The 22,453-nt window shown below is 38.5% G+C and overlaps 1 protein-coding gene across 6 annotated transcripts in view; it reads left to right on the top strand.

Annotated features, from left to right (window-relative positions):
* The window catches only part of zbtb4 (zinc finger and BTB domain containing 4), a 153,465-nt gene that overhangs the window by 89,655 nt on the left and 41,357 nt on the right, over nt 1–22,453 (top strand). For 3 of the 6 annotated variants that reach the window (XM_028798370.2, XM_051925653.1, XM_051925654.1), the window contains exon 1: nt 20,604–21,346. The exons of 2 other annotated variants lie outside the window; for them this stretch is intronic. The gene's annotated coding sequence lies outside the window, so the exon portion shown is untranslated. Of the gene's footprint in view, nt 1–20,602; nt 21,347–22,453 lie in introns of those variants that run through there. One more of the 6 variants, XM_028798373.2, reaches the window with a different exon arrangement.

The raw sequence follows: 22,453 nt of genomic DNA, 5'->3' as shown, positions 1-22,453 counted from the left end.
ACATCTACAGCATTGATCATCCATACATTGTGTTCTTTCTCTAGGTAACAATGCTGCTGCACAGCCTTATCCAGGAAAGACAGCAATCCCTGTGTTTCTAAAATTAAATTTAACATATTGGATCTGAGGTTGGGCAATTTTTTTCCGTTCAGACATATTACTTTAGCTTGATGTTGGCAATTCTTTCTAACTCTTAATACAGTGTATGTCTTTAAGTGAAGTTTCTTCTCACTCTGCATTCAAAGGCATCCTCCTCTCTTCTCATTTGAAAACCAATAGGATTAAGTCCTTAGTGTTATCTGTAAGTAGAACTACTTTGTTTTCTATTTCTGACTAATTCTTCGATTGCCATATTATCAGTGATTTTTGCACTCTGCCCCTTGTGTACAAATTTTTCAATGACATATAAAAGCTAATTCATAATTTTAGAATATACATTAATATTTTGTGAAACATTTTTTGCCAGTGTTTGGTATGAAAGGTGATATGTAACGACAGACTGACTGCTTAATTAAACCCATGTATCTACAGAGCAGCAAATGAAAGGAAGTTCTTCCGGATTTTCTAAATGGCAGACTGATTAGCTCTCTGTGTATCCAGTAACACTTCAGACCTGTCATTTTAGGGGGTATACATAAGAACATCTCGGTAATGAGTTGCACATTGATTAAATAGGGGTACAAAGTGTGTGAATTTTTTGAGAGGAAATATTATTGAAATGAGTGTGGTTCTCTGTTGACTAAGTCATTAATCAGTAAAGCCTATAGATGACAGAGAGGAAAAATAACTAATAGGTACAGGAAACTATGACCAGAAGCCATGGATATTGTCAAAGCATGAATAATTGATTTTCATTACCATATAGTACAGTTACGTAATATATATACAAGAATTCAAAAATACACTTGAACACAAAACATTGTGGCTTTCTCTTCCATTTCAATGTGATCATAGTGATTAACAATTAAGAGATATAATTTAAGAACTATGCATTTGCACTTTTAGATTTATTGTACATTCTTTTGCAAAACACCAGACAGATCAATCCAGTCATTTTCTAAACCAATAAATCCAATTCAAGATCTCAGTAACCCAGGGACTATCAAAATAACCATAGGCATAAGACAGAAAGTAACCCTGGACAGTGAGTAAGCACAAATAGGTTACATATCCCAAAATGCATTGATTCTAAAACATATCACAGGGGGAAATCACAGCCTGCATAGATCAATCTGATTGTCTCTCAAAAATGTGTTATTAAATCATTTGAATTCTGGATATGCATTGCTTACAAATACGACAGAATGCTATACCCCACTGGCATTAGCTTTAGAAATGTCCCAATAATTGATCTTCTGAGGATCAATGGATCACTTATTTTTAAAAGTGTTGAAGCACATTTGAAAAAGTTACATTATGTTATAAAATGCCTGTTCTTAAAAAAACTAAAATATAATTTGAAAGTTTACATTTTTTCTACCAAAGTCAAATACATGTAAGAAGTATTATTATTATTATTATTAATGAATGCAACTGCTCTTCTGTAATTAATTGTAATTGTTTTAAATCTCTGTTGACAATCGCATGCAGCAGAAGCTACCTGCCTTCTGCTGAATTTTTCTTGGTCAGTAAGACAGGTAGCTTTACTTTTAATCTGTAAAGTAGCCATAGGCTGTTAGAATCGGGTACAAGACAGGATCCAACCTATGATTGCAGCGCAATCTATAATCTACAATTATTAATTTATTACTAAGTTAGATTTCCAATTTAACACAAGTTGCAACTCATATTGTACTATGAGAGTTTATTTGTACTGACTGCCCACCGTGTATAAACAACAATGACATTTTTATTTGCAGTTACACCCATTAATACCACATTTAGTGATGGCTTCTGTCTTGTGGTCAGCACTGACGGGACAGACATTGGCTTTCTGCTACCATCAACTGGAGTAGCAAATTAGAAATATTTAAATAACATTGCAATAAAAAGTATAAACTGACAATATAGAAACAGATTGAAAAACAGTAAGTATATGTTGGGCAGGATAATAATAATTTGACTGTCTCTATTTTAAGAATACCAGTAATTTAATTAGGATGTCCCTGTTATTCAAGACAAATTCTGCTTGGGCGACAAAAACGTTTTCATTGAGCCTGCTGGTCTGGGTTTTGATGCTGCCTTCTGCCAGACTATATTCATTAGGTGAAAAGAAACACATGCCTCGGCTACTTAGAGTTCTTTATTATGGCTGAAGCTTTATTTTGACAGTATGTGGAATAGATCTTTTTGAATGCAGGCAAGTCTAGTTCGATGACTTCTTATGTATAGCTCTCTGATTTGCCTTTTCGTGTTTGTGGTTGTGCTACCATACCACACAGTGACGCTTTATTGCTAAGTTATTGATCATCATCTTTTTTTCATTACACATTTCCTCAGATGCTCTTGTACGTTTTCAATTAATACTTCGGTATGGAGAGTACATCTTGGGGCATTGAAATAATTTTACCAATGTAGTCTGAAGCAGCTGACAGTTTTCAGTGCTGCCGGCAATACGCTGTATCAGGATATGCTCCTAACATCTCATTCAGAGTAAACTCTCTGTCTCTTTCATTGACATTGATTGTGGTACATATGTCTCTGTCTATGTGTCCTCACTCCAGTGTACAGTTTAATCATCATAGTCTCTGAGATGTCTTTAGCAGATTTGAAGAAGTTATAATTACTATATTTGGTTGTACAGTGATGGGTGAAAAGTGAATGCAGTGTGTGGCTGAAGCAGCTGCCTTGCCTTGTGTTGGAGGAAGAGGTTTTCTTTCCTATTTTTTTGCCATCTATGATCTTCCTATTAACAATTCTGTTACCTAGTTGCAGATGTAGTAACACTGGCTAAGGACCCACTTAATAGGAACAGTTGAGCTGAAAGTAGGACTATGATCAATAAATAACGTACTAACACATCTGTTCTGCCCTTCAAGGTGTTTAAGGTATCTAAGGCTAGCAGTGCAATGCCCTACACTGATGTGTTAACTTGATAAGCAATCTGAAGTAGATCTATGGTTTGTTAGATTGCTGTTTTATACTTGTGATAGTTATTATCCTTTCCAATCATTTTGTACTTGTTTTATTTCTTTTGTTTTTGTCAATGTGCCATTGCCTTATATGCAGTAGCTCTATAAACCTGTAGGTTAACTATATTTAATAAATCAATTAAGTCTTTTTGTAGGCGGCACGGTGGCGCAGTGGTAGCGCTGCTGCCTCGCAGTTAGGAGACCCGGGTTCGCTTCCTGGGTCCTCCCTGCATGGAGTTTGCATGTTCTCCCCGTGTCTGTGTGGGTTTCCTCCTGGTACTCCAGTTTCCTCCCACAGTCCAAAAACATGCAGGTTAGGTGGATTGGCGATTCTGAATTGGCCCTAGTGTGTGCTTGGTGTGTGTGTGTGTGTGTCCTGCGGTGGGTTGGCGCCCTACCCTGGATTGGTTCCCTGCCTTGTGCCCTGTGTTGGCTGGGATTGGCTCCAGCAGACCCCCGTGACCCTGTGTTCGGATTCAGCGGATTGGAAAATGGATGGATGGAAGTCTTTTTGTCAAATTATGTGTAGTCCTCAAAAAAGAAAACTTTTTATTTTTTAAAGTAGTACACCGTCAGAAGCTCACAATATAACAAGACAGGTATATATTCCCCACGATAGGCCGCTATTAGGTCCAAAATAGGGCGTGATTATTGGCTACATGTATACTACCAATTTTGTATTCTTGTCTACTGTCCCATATAACCATATAGTTTATGGGCCTTAATTGTTTAATTAGGGCGGCACGGTGGCGCAGCGGGTAGCGCTGCTGCCTCGCAGTTGGGAGATCTGGGGACCTGGGTTCGCTTCCCGGGTCCTCCCTGCGTGGTGTTTGCATGTTCTCCCCGTGTCTGCATGGGTTTCCTCCGGGCGCTCCGGTTTCCTCCCACAGTCCAAAGACATGCAGGTTAGGTGGATTGGCGATTCTAAATTGGCCCTAGTGTGTGCTTGGTGTGTGGGTGTGTTTGTGTGTGTCCTGCGGTGGGTTGGCACCCTGCCCGGGATTGGTTTCCTGCCTTGTGCCCTGTGTTGGCTGGGATTGGCTCCAGCAGACCCCCGTGACCCTGTGTTCGGATTCCACGGGTTGGAAAATGGATGGATGGAATTGTTTAATTACTGTGACTGGTGCTATCAATTTAGGTGCCAGCTTTGTTGTGTATTTTGGTGACGTGTTCCAGAGGGGATAGACTCTTAACCAACCAGGTCTCCAGCAGTGCACTTAACAGAGCGCTGTTGCTTGTTGTAGTGACTTGTTCTAAGACTGAGCCTGCTTGGCCAGGGAACCCATCGCCCTTTCCCATACTTGATTCTTGAGCTGTTTGAGTGAACAGACGTTCGGATATAAATGTGCAGATGGAACAGAAGGTGACATGAGGTGTTCTAGGGGAATGAAAATCTGCAGGCCGAGAGCTAACTGCACAGGTGTTTCACCAGTACCTTTGTAAGTTGCATTGTTCACAGCAAAGCACAATTCTGAAAGAAATTAATCTCAGTTTTGGTGGTGGTCTCCTGCATGGGAAGTGATCACCATTTTTATAGCCTGATTTACTTGCTTGATGAGGTCCGGCTAAGGATGGTACATGCTAAAAGAAATCTCCCAGTCACTGAGCTTGTTGGCTTCAGTGCCCTATCCAAGACTTTGGTTGTCCCCAATGGGTGAGAATCTAAATTTTTAAAATACTGCAAATATTATCAGTCTTTGGACAAATAGCTCTACCTACTTGATGATGTTATTGACTGCCACCATTAAATAGGTCTTCATAGCCTTACTTACAGCGAAAGTTGCCATTAAATCCAACACAATCACCTGTCCTGGTTCTTGAATGAATGCAGTAATCCAATTGTATGATCAGGGGGATTTTCAAGTAGTCGGCACAGCCGACACTCCTTGACATACTTCCACGTGGCCTTCCAGAGTGTTGGCCACCAAGCCATCTCCAAGATATTATTTAGTGTTGTAAATTTCCAGAAGTGACCACTGTCTTGGCTTTCATGAGAATATCCAAGGAACTCAAGGATTAAAACTTCAGGAGCTTCCTTAATATTGATGGCCCTTTTCTCCTGACTTTTCCCTCACTTTTCAGCAAACTGAACTATGTGCTTGGGTTTTAGTGATGTCCTGCCAGTCAAGAGGGCGTTCAAACCAACAACTCAATACTTTGCCACACACAATGTTACTCCTGCTTGCTTGCTTGTTACTACTGGGATGGCACATATGGAACCATGTTTTCTTACCCCTTCCAATAGTACACCTGGAAACTGAACTATTGTTATCGAAGGATCCACTTGGTCAATAGACATAATGTCTTAGTGAAGTTGAATACCCACATCAGAGCATTGGGGTTAGCTCTTACCTGAAATAGCACTACTTCAATGTGGCTGCACTTTTTCTTTGTCTATACAACAACCAAGAATTGCTTCTCAGTTGTAGATTAGTTGTTTTTGGGACAATGGAGTGACTTTGAAGTATATGTGATCATGCACATCTTACTATCTTCATTCTAAGTTGACAAGGTCCGGATACATGTTCCTTTTTGCGAATCCATACTAACCCCTTCAGATGGCACCACATGGCCTAGAAAGGGAAGTAGAGGCTGTAAAAAGTAACAGTTCCTGATGTTAAAGTAGAGTTCTGCCGGTTCAAGACGATGGAAGATTGTGAAGTTGTGCAGATGTTGGTGTTTGTTTGGAGAGAAGATAGTGGTGTCTATGTATACAAAACAACAACCTTTCAGTCCCCAAAAGAATTCCTCCATAAAACATTAAAATATGGCTCCTATGCTTTGCAATTCAAAATGCATGACAAGGATATGGAATAATCTCTCTGGAGTGATGACTGTGGTTTTTACAACATGGCTTTTGTGCACATGTACCTGCCAATTTCCAACCTGCATACCACTGCACCATGTAAAGATTCCAATATCTTGTGCACCAGGGCAGTGGGATTTGCATTATGCTGGGTGTTGGTATTCAGTCTTTGTAAATCATGCAGAAACAGTAAATTCCATTTGACTTTCGATTGAAAGGCACCAGTGAATCACAGCTTGAGGAAGAGGGTTTGAGGATGCCATCAGCCAACATCTTATTCACCCATTCCATTTGTGCTATGCATGGTGCCCCTTTTTGTGAGATTTCGGACAAGGCTGTACCCCAGCTACTGGCTTCTTACAGCTACATTGGCTGGATAACTTGGCAGCCTAGTCACTTTCTATCAAGGAGCCCACTCACACCAGCAAACTGACCATGCCCCATTTGTGACTCACAAGCACTAAGAATGCAATGTGAAATTTCTTCTTTGGAATGAAGAACTTAACTGAACCTCCTGCTACTCATACACAGATTACCTAAATAGTTGTCCCTGTGTATGTTTACAGGATCATACCTTCTCTTACATCTCCAGTTCATAAGTGGCAGTGGATTAAAAAATACAGCATGGAATATGGGCCAACTCCAAATATTACTCCTCTCTGCCAACCACAAACTGCATGCAGGAACACATAGAGTATTGATAAGACATCCTACCAACTCTACATAGTTAAATGGGGACTCAACTCTGTAAGTGAATCCAAATTGCAAAAAACTGAGCACCACACCATGATTTCCTGCATCATCAAGCTTTGAGATCTATACATGTAGCACAATAGCAGCAGTACTGGAGTATGTATAACATTTCTTCACCTTCCCTGTATGTAACAGACATGATTTTTGGGTGGCAAAAGGAGAGAACGCTCAGTCTTAGCCTCATCCTGCTCCTTTGACCAATGGTGATCCCAAAGCAGGACACAATCCACAACAATATCTTGCTCCCAAGCCACACATACATTGACATACAAGCAAGCTACCTTCATGCCTACAGCAGTGCTCTCAGCTAATTCTAAAAACTGCTTTTACAGACTTTTAACGTATTGGTGTAGGTGAGCCAATGGAGATCATATTCTGACATTCTTTTACTTGAATTCTTTGAGAGACAAACATGGAGCTCATTGAGCATACTCAACACCTCAACCATCTCTTGATGGTCTCTGAGAATGACATGCGGGACAAATTTGCACTCACTTAAGCCGGAGTTACCCTGCACAAGACTCTTGGTTGGTATTCTGTAGTGAATTAGGTAGAGAGGAAAATAAATATGGATTGTTGAAAAAATATATGGAACATATGTGAGATATAGTACTATCCTGTCCCTGTTTGGGCACCAATATCTGTAACTGTCCTAGAAACCTGGCAAAAATAAATAACCACTGAACGGTGAGTATGAGGGAGGATTACAGACAAAAGAGAAAATATACTGTAGATTTGTTAATGAGAAATATCGCATTGTGGCCTAGTGGCTCAGGTGTTTGATTCTAAAGGACAAGCTTAATAGTTCTCTTCTGCTAACTGTCTATGTGAACTTTAGCGATTCAATTAATCTGCCCGTGCTTACATCTTAAGTATATGGCAACATTTGTACCATTGTGGGTTATAAGTCATTTTGAATAAAACATTAGCTAAATAAGCACATGTACAGTATACAACTTGCCTTCTAACGTATATTTATAATAAGTAAAGTGGAGAGAATTAAAAAAGGTGATATATATACTACACAATCCTCCATAACACACATATCAGTTTTTGAACGCAGCTGCTTTTTTAACATCAACGTAGCATGTGTACAGTGTACAGTATTTCTGTATTTCACATTTATTCTCAAAAAATGTTTTATTTCTTATACAGCTTGATTTTTTTTGGTATATTTATTTGCTTTAATGCTCTGAGTTTTGCATATACTTTCTCAATCTTCAGTCTACCAGAGCATGTCTTCCAGGGTCCACACACACTAGAATCTAACTGATTCACTCCTGCACCGAATGACTCCTGCAGACTTAGAGTGTTAGGGTGGTAGCTCTTGGAGAATATTTATATATGAAATATTCTGAATGACTTATAAAAAAGCAGCAAAATAAATTAATGCAGAAATATTTAGAATAATTTTTACAAAGTGCCTGTCCTCAAGATTCAGCTCACTATTCTGCACTGGTTTTAATTTTCTTTTTCTTAATATAACTTGTTATGTTATCTAAGTCAAGATGTTATATAACATAGCAGTTAATTACAGACAGTGATAGACTAAAAAATCATTTTTCTTGGTGCAAAACTTTACTCATGATTGTCACTTTCATTTTTCATTTTGGTCTAAGGATTGAGCACATAGAAAATCACACCATACTTAAGTCCTGAGCTGAGCCATTGTCTGGCTATTGGGAAATGAATTCTCTTAAATTTTTTGAAGAAAGCATGTGAGAATGAGGACTTATGTGTGATCTGTAGGAGGACCATTATTAAAAATGGTAACTTCTTATAAGAGAGGGACAGTGGTACCTATTCACAGTTTAATTGTTCACATTCATATTGAACTTATTCCATATATCTTATTATACTCTACTTGATTGTGACTAAAAGCCATGGCATAAGAAACTTCAGCACTAATTTTGTTTTGTGCAATGCACTACTGAGCTGGTACTGCTTCTGGACTTGTACCCAGGGCTGTCAAGATAGGGTATTGATACCCACAACCCTGAATTGAATTGTGCATGTCTGACATTGAAATGAGACACAATTCGTACTTGTAAAGCTAGAGCTGTGACATAACAACCTTTGCCAGCAGCCTTTGTTATATAACACTTTTCTATAGAGAAACACAATCCCAGGGTACCCGTAAGTAAGATCTCTGGAAACCTTATTAGGTAGACATATCTAGTAATGTGTAGGACCCTCTGTTGCTGCAAGAACAGTATAAAGTGACTGAGGTGTGGATTCAAAATTGGACTGGAAAAATTCCTTAGGAATTTTGGTCCATTCTGACTAAATAGCGCAAAGTAGCTGGATGGAAGACCATCTAGGAAAAGGTTAGGCTGCTTCTGGAAGAGGTGTTAGTGAGGCCAGCAGGGGGCACTTATGCTGTGGTCTGTGTGAAGGTCCCAATTACTCTGTGCAGAGATGAGGATTCTGTGCTTTAAAAATGGCACTCTCCTTCAGATGAGAGGTAAAACTGAGGTCCTGGCTCTCTGTGGTCCTTTAAGATCCCTGGTCATCTTTTGAAACAAGTAAGGTTTATGCCAATATCCTGGCTAAACTGCCCATCACATCTTGGTTATTTTGGCCCTGTAATTATCCACTTACTCTAATTGGATATCTCTCTCACCCATTCAAAACCTAATAGCTCATGTGTGGTGAGTGTACTGGAGCAATAATGGCTTACCAGAAGCTTCAGTTTGTATTAACAAGATTAATTCAGACTACTTGAACGTGGTATTAGACAAGGATGTCCCTTGTCACCACTGCTTTTTGCAATCGCCATTGAGCCACTGGCAGCTCACTGTCTAAATGCTTATGAGATAAAGGGGATTATCAGAGAAGGACTTGAACAGCAAATTTCTCTATATGCAGATGATATGGTATTGTATATATCCGATCCACAAAATACTGTGCCTGCAGTCCTAACAGCACTTAACAGAATTTCAAAACATTTCTGGTCTCAGAATTAATTTGAACAAAAGTGTGCTCTTTCCAGTGAATTCTCAAGCACGCAATATTAGATTGGACACCTTCCCTTTTATCATCGCAGATCAGTTTAAATACCTAGGGGTAAACATCACAAATAAACATAAAGCTCTTTATCAATAAAATTTTGCTATCTGCATAGAGAAAAATTAACTTTCATAGATGATCTACCATCCATCTCACTTTAGCTGGAAGAATTAATATTGTCAAGATGAATATCCTTCCTAAGTTTCTTTTTCTATTTCAAAACATTCCAATATACATCAATGAATAATTTTTTAAGAAATTATATTCAACCATAACCTTGTTTATTTGGAATTTAAAACATCCACATATTCAAAGGTCAACCCTACAAAGACCTAAGGCAGAAGGTGGCATGGTTCTACCTAACTTTCAATTTTATTACTGGGCGGTGAATATACAAGCTATAAAAACTTGGACATTGACACACATAGATGAATAGACACAGGCATGGTCCACAATAGAAATAAAATCCTGCAGTACTTCTTTATATTCCTTGCTTTGTAACCCAATAAGTACAAGTCATTGCCAATATACTAACAACCCAATTCTGCTTCACCTACTGAGAATATGGAACCAATGTAGGAAGTATTTTAAGATAGAGAAGCTTTTATCTGTGGCACCTTTGCACGAGAATCACCTTTTTCCACCCTCTCAAACGTACACAGTTTTTAATGTCTGGAAAACATGTCTGGAATTAAATCACTTCGAGATCTGTACACAGACAACGTATTTGCATTCCATGAACAATTACACTCCAAATTTAACCTTACAGCAACACATTTCTTTCACTACCTTCAAATTAGAAACTTTGATAAACAAAACCTGCCCAATTTCCTTCACCTCCCACCTACTTCTATTCCGTAAAAAATATTGATCATTTAAAGTCCCTCCCTTTCAAAGATCCCAGAATACAGTGGAAAAAGGATCTCTCACTTAACATCTCAGAAAAGGAGTGGAAGGTAGCAATGCACAGAATTCACTCAAGCTCCATATGCGCAAAGCATACAATTATTCAACTTAAAATTATATATTGAGCACATCTGTCTCGTTTAAAATTGTCCAAAATGTTTCCAGAGTAAGATCCAGCCTGCGAACGTTGCAATCAAATTCCAGCCTCATTGGGCCACATGTTTTAGGCGTGCACCAAATTAACATCATTTTGGACCAAAATCTTTAAATGCCTTCCAGACAACCTGGGTGTCACAATCCCTCCTAAGCCACTAACAGCTGTGTTTGGTGTACTTCTAAATGGGGCTTAAAGTATTTTTACAATTATTGAAGTTTTACTCTGCTGGCCCAGCTCTGTTTCTCATGGGTGGGGGTTGATCTGTTTCAAACCTAGTTTTGTTAAACTTGACTTGCTTGTATGGAATGTTATTTGATTTTAATAAAATTAATAAAATGGTAAAAAAATAATAAATAAAAAAATAATGGCAGCCATCACAACATCCAGGTGGGTGGTATACATTGGTGATGGCTGAAGTGGTTCCTCTCTGTAAAGCGCTTTGAGTAGTGAGAAATGTGTATATAAATGTAATTATTATTAGATAGATAGATAGATAGATAGATAGATAGAGAGAGAGAGAGAGAGAGAGAGAGAGAGAGAGAGAGAGAGAGAGAGAGAGAGAGAGAGAGAGAGAGAGAGAGAGAGAGAGATAGATAGATAGATAGATAGATAGATAGATAGATAGATAGATAGATAGATAGATAGATAGATAGATAGATACTTTTTTAATCCCAAGGGGAAATTCACATACTCCAGCAGCAGCATTATTATTATTATTATCCATTTCTACTTCATCCCAAAGGTGCACTTATTGGATTGAGATCTGGAGGCTGTGTGGTCCATTGGAGTAAACTGAAGTCACTATCGTGACACATTATCCTGCTGGAAGTATACATTTGAAAAACTGAAGAGTAGCCAAGAATTGTGATGTGGATTACAATTCACAATGTCAGTAAATAGTTGTGCTGTGACATTCAGATAACGCTCAGGTAGTAATAAGAGGCCTAATGTATGTCAAGTAAATACTGTATTGCCAACAAATTTACCCCACCACCATTAGCCTGTACTGTTGACACAAGGCACAATGAATCCATGGATTGTGATTCTACAGTCTGCATGTCTCAGCAGAGCTGAATTTGTCAGGCTAGGTGAATTTTTTTCTAGTCTTTAGTCATCCAATACTGATGCTCTGTGTAAGAAAGGACAGAGCTGGTTATACTTCCTTAGAAGGCTGGCGTCCTTCAACATCTGCAATAAGATGCTGCAGATGTTCTATCAGAGGGTGGTGGCGAGCGCCCTCTTCTACATGGTGGTGTGCTGAGGAGGCAGCATTAAGAAGAAAGACGCCTCACGCCTGGACAAACTGGTGAGGAAGGCATGTTGGCATGGAGCTGGACAGTTTGACATCTGTGGCAGAGCGACGGGCGCTCAGCAGGCTCCTATCAATTATGGAAAATCCACTGCATCCACTAAACAGTATCATCTCCAGACAGAGGAGCAGCTTCAGCGACAGACTGCTGTCACTGTCCTGCTCCACTGACAGACTGAGAAGATCGTTCCTCCCCCAAACTATGCGACTCTTCAATTCCACCCGGGGGTGTAAACATTAACATTATATAAAGTTATTGTTTGTTTTTATGTGCATTATTATCAATCTTTAATATTGTTTTTTGTATCAGTAAGGTGCTGCTGGAGTATGTGAATTTCCCCTTGGGATTAATAAAGCATCTATCTATCTATCTATCTATCTATCTATCTATCTATCTATCTATCTATCATCTATCTATCTATCCAGTTTTTGTGGTGATAGCCTGCAGCCTAACCTTTCTGTTTTGAGCTTACACAAATGGAAATTAGATTGTTCACTTCAAGGTTCTGTGTGTTCAGGTTCTGTTAAGAAAAGCTGTTGTTTAATATTTGTGGCCTTTCTGTTATCTTAAATTAGTTATGTTCATTCTCTTCTGACCTCTTTCATTACCAAGTCTTTTTCGCTCAGGGAATTGTCATTCACTGGATGTTTTTTTTGTTTATTCTGCCATTCTTTGTAAACTTTAGAGACTGTAGTACTATACATGAAAATCCATGGAGGGCAGCTGTTTCTAAGATGCTGAAACCACCATGTCTGGTACCAACAATCATGCCACAGTTAAAAAGTCACTTAGATCATGTGTCTTGCTCATTATAATGTTTGGATAAACAACAACTAAACCTCTTGACTTGTAGCAGTATGCTCAGTTTATTGAATTTAAACCACATAGTCAGCTGCTTTGAGGAACAGGCTATTTGCATTTATTGCCAGGTAGACTTAAAGAAAGTAGCTACTCAAAGTATTTTTTTACATTTGGAGCACCAACAGGTTAAATCAAAGAGTGAGGCAGTGGGAAGGTTAATGTTCAGTGCCTTAGCCACTACACCATGCTGCATCAATTGCACAGGGCTTTGAAAGCTTACTTTTAGCACATATAGACATTTGCAGTGGCTCCCACTTTTACTTCAGCTGCTTGTGAAAATTTCTGAACGCATATCTCCACTGAGATTTAACATCCAGAGTCTGTAATGAACAGGTTGTGCTTACTGGTACCCCTTATAGAAATAATGCTTTTATTTCTGTTTCACCTTTAAATGTCAGTTGTCATTTTCAAGAATGACTTTTGAAACCACTTTGCAAAGGAATAGGTGCCTATTCTCTCCTTCAGAATCAACATACCTGCATAAAGGTGAAATGTCACACAAAAGTCTGTTGTAAAGGAAACACGTTAGCAAAATTTAATTTGGATATGCAATTATTTATTCATCACAAATTTAAAATAAATAAGTAGAGTAATACATAATGTGTTTATCTGACACAAGCCTCGCTGTTGAAAAAGGAAGTTAGTCAAGCCGGGCTTTTGATCAGGTTGTTTTACTGACCACCCCTCAACCCGTACGCTTTAAGAAGATTGTTATGACAGAGGCAATGAAAGGAGTCAGATTGTTTAAGCAGAAACTAAGGTGAGAGGGCTTCCTCCTGATTTACACAACTTGGATTAGTGTATTAATAGTGAGTAGTCCTACTTTTGAATCTCAACTAATAGTGAACAATAAATTAAAATCATTATTATTTTGCTCCGTTGAAATAGAATCAGTTCTTTCACAGAATACTTTATAGCCTAAACTTGTTTCACATAAGCTCAAAGCTTTCTTGCTTGTTGTGTATTAGCAGTGACTGGACTTTTAAGTGCTCTAGGTGAAATGTATTTAAATCTGAGGAAAGTGCAGAAAATGAAACACTTAATCCTTAACGTTTCAGCAAGAAAAAAAAACATAAAAGAACCCAATTTACAAAATAAACATGCTGTACATTACACGCAACTGTTTATATTTTTTAAGACTGGAGCACCAGCAACTTGGAATCACACAGCAAATCTAAAAAACTGAAGTGGCAAACTTATGCTTCAAAGTCCAATCCTCTTTAGAAACAACTTTAAATATATCTTTTTCATTTCTTAGGAATTACTTTTAAACATTATAGTTTATGTATTTTCTATAAGTTAACAATTGTGCCCTGCAATAACATGCATCCATACAGAGTCGATTCTTGCCTTACACCCACTTTCACAACAGTTTGCTTGCAGCTTTTTAAAAGAAAAAATGAGTCAGAAAATGGATGGTTGTTTGGTTGGTTGATTGCTTGCTTGCTTGGTTATTCATGTTTTGTGAAGCTGTATGAGCCCTTGTCAAAGTTATTTTCAGTATTCTAGTTTTATATTGCAATGTTAATAGTGCCCTGATTAGGTTTTGCACAAAGCAAACAAGAGTTCAGTTTATTAACTTGTACAATAATTGGAGGCGGTGAGCGTAGGAATAAATGGGATTTACACTGAAAAGGAACAAGATAGAGATTACAATCACTCATTCATTATGACGTTCCATTTATACAGTCTAACGGCTTGCATACTGTTTTCAAAGATGTGTTTCTCAGCAAAACAATGTTATCTTCCTGACAATAAATTTTCTATTGCCACAGTATTAATTACACAATAAAAAAGTGTATGCTCAAATAAATCAAAATAATTGTAAACAAGCAACATCAATATCTTCGAGGACATTTCCATGCTTAGAATGCAGAGTTTATCTGTTGTCTGTCAGTTTGTGGCAGGGAAGAACACACTTAAAAGTATTTATTCCCATTTTTACATATGAAAATCATTAGTGTTAATTTAACACTTAAAATGAATTTAAAGAAATGTTCCCACATGCACATTTTAAGTTTAATTTAGCAGTGGTCATTTTTTTCTGTGCAGGTTCTTGTATAATGTAGTCACTCATTTGGATTATCCCTATTCAATACTTAAGACTAGAAATATGTGCATGGAAAGCCCATAAAGTAGTGGTGGACAGTCCTAACCCTGAAGTTTTTTTATCAGCTAATTTTACTATCGGAAGCTAGATTATACTACCAGTTGCTTGTTTTCAACATTTTGTTTTTTGGAATGATTTTGTTTTGGTTTCCAAACAGTTACTGATGTTTTAGCTTCTTCATTTTAAAGTACTTTTTCTTTTTTTCAAATGAGCAGTCACAGGTGTAAATGATAACATTTTAATTCCTAACTGTCCCTCATACCCATTAACCAATAACAGAAATTACCTACTGTGACCTGTAGAGGACTACACAATTCCAGGTTTCGACTAAAAATGTATTTTAGCAAATACCTTAACACAGATTATTTTTATTTTTCTAAGCACTCACACAAACACAATTGTTTCTTCTTTCTTCTTCCTTTCCTTCCACCCCTCCAGGTGAGCTTCCTCTTCCTGACTTGACTCTCCAAATAGAAGTGAGGTGACTCCTTTTATACAAACCAGGATGGATGGATGGATGGAATCAGCCATAAATGGGACATTTGTACATTGCAGGGCACTCTCATGCATGCACTCATACTCAAGCCCCCCCCATGCAAATTTATAATCAATAATAAAACCTAGCAGAATGGGTCTGGAAAGTGGAAGGAAAGTAAACTGGCATTTTACCATTTCACTCCCAGATTGGTTCTTTTTCATCTTTTTGAAGTTATTATTATTAGATTTAGTAGCCTTATCTAGAGCCATTTCGTCCCTTGTGCTCAGTTCTACTTTGAAAGTTTCTGCCTCCACTGTGACCATGAATTGGACTAAATGGTTGTAAATATAAAATGAGATTATTGTATATTTGTTACAAGTGTGAGTATACCCTGTAAAGAATTGGCATAATATTTAAGGACAGTTCCTGCCTTGTGCCAGAAGCTGATGGAATATGCTTTGGCCCATGCTTCCAAACTGGAATTTGGCAGAATTAGTACTGGATAGATTGATTCTAAGTTGGCATGGTGACACAGTGGTAGCACTGCTTCCTCGCAACAGATAAGGATTCAAAGCCCCGGGTGTTCCCTGCATAGAGTTTGCAAGGTCACTCTAGGTCAAGGTGTGATTCCTCTGGGTGTTTTAGTTTCCTCATGCATTGGAAGGACATGCAGGCTAGTCAGACTGGTGATGTTAAATTGGCTCCTGATGTGTGTGTGTTTACCCTTTGATGAACTATTGCCCTCTCAAGGATTTGTTCCTTACTTGCACACAGTGCTTGCTGGTATTGGCTCCAGCTTCCCTGTGACCATGCATTGGATAACCAGGTTTGGAAAGTTGATGGCCGGATGGACTTTTACCCAAGGTGACTTGTAAAATTAACATAATACACTTTAAATATTTTTTTCTCTTTATTTATTACTTTTCTTAGAATTAGATAGATAAGGCATGCAGGTGTTTTTAACAACCATTTCATCATAAAAATGCATATAAATAACATTTGGTATTTTCTAGGACCTGAATGACTGTTTACTGCGTAACAACATCAATAAACAGAAAAATGTGCTCCGTGTTTAGGAAAAGAAAGGCTTTCAGGCATTATGCAAGAAATAGAATTAATGAACTGAAGAAGAAGGGTTACAGCAACATGAAACAATAGAAATATACGAAAACACAGTGTCTCGTTTATTCTTCATATTAAGGATGGATAACGGAAAGCCTCTTCGCTAGAAACGATGTGCATAAATTAATAATTATTCTTATCCAGATTTCGAAAGCGCTGTTTATATGCATTTCGTTGTGTCACTGTGTTTAGTTGCTTGCCTGCGCGGCTTAATAACGTTTCTCATTGTGCGGTTATAGCCAGAGGATGAGAAGCGGGGGTGGGGGTGTCGAATCGCGCTTGTGACCTGTTCATCTTCACAAACACTTCCATAAGCCGGAGCAGCCTTTAATCGCGCTAAACTTGCTCTGACACCTGCCCGGCTATGCTGCTGTTTCTAACCTTTTGATTTCCGCTGCGTTGCCTGGCAGCGGTCGATGCGCAGATTGCGCACATGCTTAGCCTTGACGCTCTGGCCCTGTGCTCTCTCTCTCTCTTAATATCGGAACAGCTGACGGAAATGTGTGTCAGTCTGTCAGCGTCTTGCTTGCCGTTGACGTCCCAGCACGCAGGGGACGGCCTCGGTCGATCAAGCGGAATCTTTTTTTTTGTTTGTTTTGGGGTGGGCTCATGCTCATGTATGTTAATTTCGCCTGTTTTCTTTTCAAAGGAATCGGATCTTTCAATGCGCAATAAGTGGTATATTTCGACCGACTCCTCCTTATCATTTACCGACTGCTTTTACTGGCTTGATGTATGATTTTGAACAATTTTGCGTTTTCCATATTTACTCCTGATTATGTCGAATGCTGAAGTGTGCTGTAGAAAAAAAGGCAAACATTAAAAGAACACAAGGCACAAAAACATTAAGTCTCAGCTGCTTCATCCAGCAAAACGAACTCAGCAACAGCAGTGACGCTGAACCGTTACTTAAGCGAGTACAATACCTCACTGGTCATCCTTTAAATATTTTTAGATATAAACTTGACTGTTACTTATTTCTTTTGTAGACTGCTTAGTTCACGGTAGAGAATGATGGGTTTCCCGGTCACTGATTAAACATTTTGGAGGAAAGTATCTCTGTTTTTGAGATAAAAATAGATGCCATTGTTGTGCTGGTGCACCACACGGTCTCAACAGTTTTACAGACGTGATTTTATAAACTCTCCCACTGTTATGAAACGAACAAATTGATTATATTAAAAAGACTTATGCCTCCTTTAAAAAAATACCCTAAGCACCCGTGCTGCATGGATCCTGCAACTGTTGGCCACCAAAATCGAGATCTAACGTAATGCCTTCGGAAGATGAGAGTCGGTGACTAATGCCTATATGAATCAGCGGCCTGTGCCGTAGTCCAACGGCCATTACATATAATGTAATGCCTACGCACTTAAAAATAAAGGTGCCTGCGGTGGTCCGTCAGAGCGATGCCATGACATAGAGGAACCGTTTTTGGAATCCCTAAAAAACCATCCGCATAAAGGTTCAAGAAATATGATTTATTTAAACCAGTAACAGACTCCATAAATAACCATGAATAGGTAATAAAAGATTTGTAAAATACTAATGGGTTAATGATTTGAAAAGACTCCTGCTGTTTACAATGACACAAGCAAAGTTCGAGTTTTCTTGATCAGTTAGGTAGCCACAGTTCAGATTTTTCCTCGTTATTAACCTTTTCAAAACCCAACGAACCAACTTCATATGCAAAGAATCCTTCCCATAATAAAATGTGAAACAATGGTTCTATGACGCACCCCACAGCCCAGTAAATTGCCATTTTTGGACCTTTAATTTTAAAAGTGATATCATATAGGTTTTTAATGCTAGCTGTTGTGCGGAAATTTAGAATGTTTAGAGCTGCAGCATACGACGATTGTGATCGGTAGAGTTATTAGGACGGACGATGCAAAATAATAGGAGCCTTAAAACTACAGGCAGTTATTAATAATGATTACGAAACGCTACGTTTTTTTGGATAGTCTACTGAAAGGATGTATGTGTTTGAATAACTAATAATTCACGACTATATATTGGCATCAGAGCGCAAAAGTAGAGCAACCACATTACACATATTTACTGGGCAATAACCTATTAAAGATTGCGTTAAAATTCCACTATTTATGAATACGTTTTGGAATCCGTTTAATCACTTTTGGGGCGTCTGTCATTGTAGCATTAGTCGAAAGGCGATAATCAGTCATGAACACAACTAATGTTAGATCCCCGAAAGACGAGAAAGCAAATCTGAGCACCCGCACTAAAGGTCAAAATCATTTGCCAGTCTTTTCAAAAGCCAGTAAGGGTCGGGTCATCAACACTTCTTGAAACGAGCGAGAACTCCGTACATTTGCAGTTATCTCGAGCCATTTCGGCCAGATATCATCCTCATTTTACTGTAATGAAATAGATTTCTATAGTAAATAATAGTAGGTACAGTGCGCTAATTTTGGCGCCTGTAATGTTTTAAAATTATCATTAAAGAATTCTTAAGAAAATCATTGAATTAATACAAATAAGTATTTTATAAAGTGTTACGGTGGCGCAGTGGGTAGCGCTGCTGCCTCGCAGTTGGGAGACCTGGGGACCCGGGTTCGCTTCCCGGGTCCTCCCTGCGTGGAGTTTGCATGTTCTCCCCGTGTCTGCGTGGGTTTCCTCCGGGCGCTCCGGTTTCCTCCCACAGTCCAAAGACATGCAGGTTAGGTGGATTGGCGATTCTAAATTGGCCCTAGTGTGTGCTTGGTGTGTGGGTGTGTTTGTGTGTGTCCTGTGGTGGGTTGGCACCCTGCCCTGGATTGGTTCCTGCCTTGTGCTCTGTGTTGGCTGGGATTGGCTCCAGCAGACCCCCGTGACCCTGTGTTCGGATTCAGCGGGTTGGAAAATGGATGGATGGATGGATAAAGTGTTACATTACTTTTAGTGCAGTTGCGCATTTTACTAGATTGTTTTTCCTACAAGTTTGTGCAGTATAAAGCATGATACAGTACATTCGATATATACACGTGATTTGTTCAAGTGATGAATGTATGTTAATGAATGTACAAAACGCCGAATTGTATTTCTGAAACACATGCATTCTAATAACATGTCATGACGTCAAGAATTAACTTTTAGCCTGCCGCTTCTTTTCCTTAAAACATCTTGTCATGTCAGCATACCTCAAATAACTTAAGCATAACACCAAACTAATCGATGTAAATTATTATTTATCGACCACTGAAGACTGAACCTCAAAATAGTGACATTGGCAAACAAAAATGGACTCTTGTGCATAATAAATTCTAATAATGCCAAACGAATTTATAAAAAATACTGTTAAGTAGTAAAACACTAAAAATAATGTTAACCAAACGTTAAAATCGTGTACTTATGGTAAATGTAAATAATTACTCTACGCAATGCTGAAACGTCATAATAATAATAATTGCATTTACAGTGTACAGGTATAGCACTTTTATAACCAGCTCAAAGCTCTTTACATAATCAGTGGGGAACCACTCAGCTTCGCTGTCAACCCCATCAATTCGCAGCATCCATCAGTGGGCTCGCCACACATTAGCTGTTAGGTGGTGAAAGGGTGAGAGAAAGAGAGAGCCAGTAAAGGACAGGGGATAATTAAGTGTAATTACCAGAACGTCGGGAAACTCTCAACTCTTAAGGAAATATGTCTAGGGATCTTTTCAGACCACAGAAAGTCAGGACCCCAGTTTTACGTCTCACCCCAAGAACGACACAATTTTCAACACTTCATCCAGCAGCAACCCAAGTAATCAAACTTGATTTCATATAGTGCCTCCGAACATCGCAGTACACTTTACAAGCAAACCGGAGTTGAAATTGAGGGCAACAGGATAAATTTAGATGAAATGCGAGATCGTCCAATACATGATTAATTACAAATACACACATAACTGAGTCAGTACAGTGTATAAAAAATGAAATCTGTAAACACATTAGCTTAGTCTATTGGTATAAAGCGACAGTACAAAAAGATTAGTTTGAGTTGGTAGGGAATGCTCCAAGATGAGGAAATGTTACAGGTGTTCCCAATGAACGGGTTATATTATTGACAGTGTTAACAGGCGTAAGCAAGTTGCTTATGAATCCTTCAAACTGAAAGAGCACTGCTGGGGGCATGCAATGACGGAGACATTTCGCAGGCACCTGTATGCATAAAATGCAAAAGATGTTAATTTTTAAAAAGTATGTGCGTATGTGTTCAGCCTCACTTGCTACCAGAATGACAGTAAGGAATACAGTTGATTTTGAGAGATGACAAATGAGTCTGTCCTCGAAAAGGTTGAGAATTCCTATATTATTCTACTTGTTCTTAAAGTCCTGTTCAAGGTTGGTTACTCGTACAAGCTCCTTTCTCTGTCGCTTGTTCGCTCTAATTTTGGAAATGGTGCATCTCTCTCTCTCTCTCTTTCTTTCAGAGTCTCTCTCTCTCTCTCTCACTCTCGCTCTCTGTACGGTTGAGCTGGCATCGTTCCTGTTTGTTTTCAGCCATTTTGGGCTGCCAGACTCTGAAACAAACTGTTAAATGGCTGCCTCTTTTTCTCGGAGCTCGTGAGTCCCAGCGCTCCCGCAACTCTTCTTCTGCTGAGCAGAGAAGACGCTCCAGTGTGCGTGCGTGCTTTACGAGCGAAGAGCAGCTTAAGTGAAGCAAGCAGTCAGTCAGTCAGTCTGCCAGCTAGTTTGCGCTGCGCTCTGCTCTGCTGGGATTAAAAAAAAAAAAAAAAAAACGGAACTACCTGAGATGTTGCCGCTGCAAATGAAAGGTATGTGTTTCTGTAATTCCCTCGCTGTCGCTTCTAAATAAAGTAAAGTAAAATTGAAAAAGTAAATATAAGGAGATTGCTTTTTAAATGTCGAGACAATTTTTAAAGTAAAACGTGGCGTTCTATTTGCACAGTTCTGATGCCACTTCACCCCTTCGCCCATCAAGCAGTCTCCAAATTTAAGAAAACAACATCCAATTAAAAGCTGCAGAGGCAGATTTCAGTAAATTTAGTTGTCTAATAAGTATAATGTGGATGGAGACCGTTTAGGGTTCGTTTGTTTATATTTAAAACCTAGTAGCTGCCCAGTGTACACCTGCAGGAAGATTAATGAGAATCACAGGTTAAAAAATTAAACTTTTACATTAAACATTATTTGACACTTCGCAGAACATCAGAATGGTATTGAATATGTCATGGCATCATTGTTTCACCCCTCACTTTTTCTGCTTTATAGCACATGTTCCCTTCTGGGTTTTCTACCATATAATTGGATATCCCTCTCATCATCATTATTCTTCTCTTCCATGCCTCACTCTCTCCCTTTTTGTTTCCATATCTCTCTCCAAACACACCCCATTTCGTTTTCCATTCCTGCCCCCATACTTATTATCAGATGTCTCTTTTCATAACTTTTATCAACCATTAGTATACTTTCTTCAATTTAAACCCGGCAGACTCTCTCCCCTTCCTCTTTATTTTTTTCACTACTTTCTCTCATCTTTACTGGCCTGCTGTTTTTGCATTTTAGTTTTAGTTTTTATCCTTTTCGTTGCTGCTCTTATTTTACAATCTTTACTCATTTCTGAAGTGTTAGTATGTGACTGCAAACCTTTGTCATGTTAAGTAATTAAGAAAGATGGTGCTGCAAAAACATACAGTCTTCTAAGGCCTGCATAGATCAAAAGTGTACATAAAGCAGGTGCTGTGCATAAAATAAACCCCTGATGTATTTTTATACAAAAAGAAAAAAAGAGTCAAAGGAAATAATTTCTTTTTTTTATATATGAGAAATGTGTAATAATTACAGTATTTTAATAACGTTTTAAAAAATTATTTGAAAACCACATACTTCTGAAGTTTTATGAAGACCTTATGCTCAATTTA

This window comes from Erpetoichthys calabaricus, chromosome 3 (assembly GCF_900747795.2).
Source record: "Erpetoichthys calabaricus chromosome 3, fErpCal1.3, whole genome shotgun sequence".
Taxonomy (NCBI): Eukaryota; Metazoa; Chordata; class Cladistia; order Polypteriformes; family Polypteridae; genus Erpetoichthys; species Erpetoichthys calabaricus.
Note: the sequence above shows the minus strand (reverse complement) of the source record. Positions and strands in the feature narration are given on the sequence as shown.